This window comes from Drosophila montana, unplaced genomic scaffold (assembly GCF_035044405.1).
Source record: "Drosophila montana isolate Dmon_TW-CO22-7 unplaced genomic scaffold, ASM3504440v1 contig_3199_1, whole genome shotgun sequence".
Taxonomy (NCBI): Eukaryota; Metazoa; Arthropoda; class Insecta; order Diptera; family Drosophilidae; genus Drosophila; species Drosophila montana.
This window is the reverse complement of record NW_026998077.1, coordinates 1-4913: the sequence shown is the minus strand read 5'-3', so window position 1 is coordinate 4913 and position 4913 is coordinate 1. Positions and strand designations below refer to the sequence as shown.

The window sequence follows — 4913 nt, the reverse complement described above, 5'->3', positions numbered from 1 at the left end:
TCCTTACAAACCACTTATTAAATAAATAAAAAAAAAAAAAAAAAAAAAGGACCTTCCAAAATATAAGAATCCCTAATCTATGTACCATGACCATCAAAACGGCTCCCGAACAAACAAGATATAAAAGTAGAACACAAGCCTACGAATATATTACAAAAATTCTTCAACAAGATGAAGGCAAAGGTCCCTATGACCGACAAAAGCAGCGTAATTTACCAAATACATACCATGTGCAATAGTGTTTACAAACTAAAAACGAGAAAGAAGTGCTATCTTCGGCACACCGAAGATTTAATACCCTTGCAGACCCAACCTTTTCAAAATGCTCATAGTGCTTTGCCCGTATCTAAGAAGCACAGGGAAAATAGTTAATGCCGAGCTTAGTCAGAATATCTTAAAAAACAAAAAAAATTCCATACAACAGCATAATTTTCGACCGATCGTTCTTATGGCAGCTATATGATATAGTTGTCCGATCTTAATAGGATTTTGAATATATATGGGGAGCGTAGTAAAACTAATAAACACCGAGTTTGGTCAAGATATCTTGAAACACATAAAAATTTTCCATACAAAAACTTAATTTTCGACCGATCTTTCCTATGGCAGCTATATGATATAGTTGCCCGATCTTAATAGAATTTTGCATATATATGGGGAGCTTAGTAAAACTAATAAGTACCGAGTTTGGTCAAGATATCTTGAAAAACATAAAAATTTTCCATATAAAAACTTAATTTTCGACCGATCGTTCCTATGGCAGCTATATGATATAGTAGCCCGATGTGAATAAGATTTTGCATAAGTGGAGGGAGCTTAGTAAAACTAATAAGTACCGAGTTTGGTCAAGATATCTTGAAAAACATAAAAATTTTCCATATAAAAACTTAATTTTCGACCGATCGTTCCTATGGCAGCTATATGATATAGTTGTCCGATCTTAATAGCATTTTGCATATATATGGGGAACGTAGTAAAACTAATAAATACCAAGTTCAGTAAAGATAACTTTATAAACAAAAATGTTTTTCATACAAGAACCTACTTTTCGACCGATCGTTCCTATGGCAGCTATATGATATAGTGGTCCGATCCAGCTGGTTTTGACATATGAACTGCGTGCAACAGAAAGAGGGACTTCTGCAAAGTTTCATAAATATAGCTTTAAAACTGAGAGACTAGTTCGCATAGAAACAGACAGACGGACAGACGGACATGGCTATATCAACTCGGCTGTTGATACTGATCAAGAATATATATACTTTATGGGGTCGGAGATGTCTCCTTCTATGCGTTACACATTTCACGACAAAATTATAATACCCTCTGCAAGGGTATAACAAGGACTAGTCAACATAAATCGGACTTCAAATTAAGACATCAAAATAATATACAGAAAACAGCTCTAACGACCCGCCGTATGAGAAGCAACGTAAACCAGCATCCAAATTTTGATGAAACAACAATCCTACAACCAGAAGAAGGACACAACAACAAATGACACACATTGGAAATGCTACACACAATTAACACACCAAACAACAAACGACTAAACTACAACACAGACACTGAAAATTGCGCCCACTTGTACAGATATCTATTGAACAGCCAAACAGTTTCAGTTTCAATCTCCACGTCAAGAACCGCAGACGTGTAAAATAATGTGTATAAAATGTTCAATTAATTGTTTGACTTAATGTATTCTAATGTTAATTGTTTTTTTTTTTATACCCTTACAGAGGGTATTATAATTTGGTCGTGAAATGTGTAGCGCATTGAAGGAGACATCTCCGACCCCATAAAGTATATATATTCTTGATCAGGATCAACAGCCGACTATATCATATAGCTGCCATAGGAACGATCCGTCGAAAATTGAGTTGTTGTATGAACAACTTTTTTGCTTATCAATATATCTTGACCAAACTCGGCATTAACTATTTTCACTGTGCTCCTTAGATACGGGCAAAGCCCTATGATCACTATGAAAAAGTAGAGTCTGCAAGGGTATTAAATCTTCGGCGTGCCGCAGATAGCTCTTCTTTGTCGTTTTTTTTTTTGTATCTTGTTAGCGCCCTGAAGACGATTTGCCGATGTGCAACCGAAATATATTGGAAGCGAAATTTGTAATTAAATTGTTTTCAACTTTTTATTTTAACAAACCCGGGCCTCGAGCCAGCCAATATGGAAAGGTCGCCAAAAGCAGCGCTAGTTTATTAAAATTTACATTAAAAATTTAAATAAATATGTTATAATCAGAATATTTTAAACTAAAACTGAAATGGCGTTATGGGAATTAATTGTGAAATTCAATTTATTCTAATTCTCGAAAGTAAAAGCAAACAAAATGAAATATTTCATTGCATTCGCTTTATTTTAATTATATGATTTGAATATTGCATATAATTTTAATTATTTATTTACTAACAATTCGCTTTTCCCCAGAGACCGCAATTAGTGCAATAAATGGCATTTCGCCGGATATCTTGGGAATTGCCACGAATCGAGACTGATTTATAGCAAGAACTCAGTCGTGCGCGATATCGCCCATATATAGTATAATGTTAAAAAACAAGTTTCGATTTATTAAACACGTATGTAAATGCTTTCTAAGCTATTTCTTATATATTTCTTATAGCTACCCCACTTTTCCGACAACCTGCTAACAACTAATCGTCTGTCAATTGGCGTCGCTTCCTCTGTCTCCATTGTGTGCAGTTGCTCTTGCTGCATCCCGTTCAGATTCGTTGGACATCTTTGCACTAGCAAAAGCTAAAGCTCCTAACTCGGTTCTACGATCCGCTTTTGCAGCTGCTGCTGTAGCTGCCTTCGAGAGATTCGCATCGTCTTGTGCCTTCCTGGCTGAATGCCTGCTTCGCAGCAGAAGTTTCATAGCTACCAATAAATAATTGAATGGATTCGATCCCGCAATGAGATGACAGTTTTATAGTTAAGACTGCAAATGCATATCTGGCAAGGCCTTAACAATTGTTTAAACAATTATACGCATGCTTCCTGTTCATCTTTTTAACTGCACTCACTTCGCAACATCAGAATGCGTCTTTTTTACTTGTTGTATGGAAGTTCTTTCAACTGGCTCTCCCAGAATGCTCTCAACTCCCGTGCTTTTCAAGGTTACAGCCCCCAGGTGAATAGCGATGAATAAAAACCAAGCAATGTGTGGCTCTGTGTGTGTGCAAATTTCAGTATTCATATATTATTTATTTGCCTTTTTTCGTTTTATTTATTTAATTTTTTGTTCTTACCATATGTTGCCGATTCATCCAGATCTTTTGATTAGTAGTAGTGGTGTTGCCACAAAGAACTTTGAACTTGAAAACTAGTTATTCTGATGTCTATGTTAGATGCAAATATATTGAAATGAATTACAACGACTTGTCACATCTGACGCTTTAAATCCCAACTCAATCTGTAAATGTGCGGCAGTAGCTCTTGATCAGTTCTTATATGGTTGCAGCTACGGGTTAGTTAATAAATGTATCTATATAGCATCTAATCGATTGCTGCATTTGCTTAATTAGAGATAAGCCCCGATGGGCTGCGTCGACTGGAGCACAAGAATTGTCCATATATAGGGGATGCAACTGAAGTTATTCCTGGATCGAGACCCTGGATGGCACTAATTAAGAATAACTCTACGGATAAACCACGTTATTGTATTGGGACTCTAATAACGGATCGTAAGTGACTGGCACAACTTTAAATTGAAAGCTTACTTATTCAATACACATTTTTATATGCAGAATTCGTTTTAACTGCTGCGCATTGTACTTTGTACACTGAGTTGCAAGTAAACCAATTACGGATCTCCCAAATAAGAGATGAAAACAAAAACCTTAAGGTTGGAAAACATTTTCAAAGACAATATGAATTTTTCTTTTTATTTTTACAGAGACTCCAAAGCTGCGACTTACTGGATGGGGCGCTAACGAGCGCGGCGATAGCAGAAATAATATATTGCGTGAGACAGCTGTGGATACTTCTAGCGAAGGTCGGAAAAAATGTATTGAAAATTTGGCATATTCTTAAGACACCCGTCTTCTGCTTTGGCATATCTGGTGCTCCGTTAAGTAGTTCGGTTGAATATTCCGGAACAGAACGATTTGAGCAGTTTGGAATTGTCAATACGGGCCTCAGAGACTGTGTAAAGACTCATGGTGTAAATGTTGCGAACTATTTGTCATGGATAACTAATGTCCTGGCACAGTAATCGCAATATATCGAAATTTCATAAAAGAGAATAACATTATTTTTTATAATACACAATAGAAGGTATATTTTTTTTAAAGAGAGTCAATAACTATTCCAGTTTATAAAGGTATATCATTCCAAGATCGGACATAATTTAACCGAGATATGGCCTTGGACAAAACTTCTGAACTACGGCGAATTTGTATTTTTCAGCCAAATCTGTCACATTCCAGGCCGAACAAAAAATTAAAACCGGTTCCCAGATGACCCATATATCCTTCGTTTTACCATATCATTGATAGAGTCCTGGTGAACCTACTGTTCCAAGTCCGTGTGAAATTCGCTCGGAAATGGTCCAGAAATATGAATGTATGCATTTTTTTCAGCCGCCTCAGCAGCAGCCCCTCCTCCCTCTATGGTTCCCAGATGACCCATATATCCTTGGTTTTACCATACCATTGGTAGAGTCCTGGAAAACCTATAGTTCCAAATCCTTCGGTTTTAATTGTCTGTTCGCCTGGGACGTGGCAGATATGGCTAAAAAAAAAGTAAAAACGGCAACGAAAATATTTTTAAAACTTTAAATGGCAATATCTCGGCCAAATTGAGCGCGTTAAACTCGTGGAGGCCAATAGAATAGAATGGCATCATAGTTTTATAATTTTAGAAAAATGACATTTTTCGAAAAAAACGTGATAACC

General features: G+C 36.4%; 2 long non-coding RNA genes across 2 annotated transcripts; one reads left to right on the top strand and one right to left on the bottom strand.

Moving 5' to 3' along the window:
- Window positions 1-2554: 2554 nt before the first annotated feature.
- Window positions 2555-3201, bottom strand: LOC135431229 (uncharacterized). Its single transcript, XR_010436771.1, has 2 exons — window positions 3042-3201; window positions 2555-2980 (listed from the first exon to the last, which is right to left on the bottom strand). It is a non-coding gene; the product is annotated as an uncharacterized LOC135431229 (long non-coding RNA).
- Window positions 3202-3583: 382 nt separating this feature from the next.
- On the top strand, window positions 3584-4051 carry LOC135431228 (uncharacterized). The gene is made up of 3 exons (XR_010436770.1): window positions 3584-3701; window positions 3765-3811; window positions 3914-4051. It is a non-coding gene; the product is annotated as an uncharacterized LOC135431228 (long non-coding RNA).
- Window positions 4052-4913: the final 862 nt, after the last annotated feature.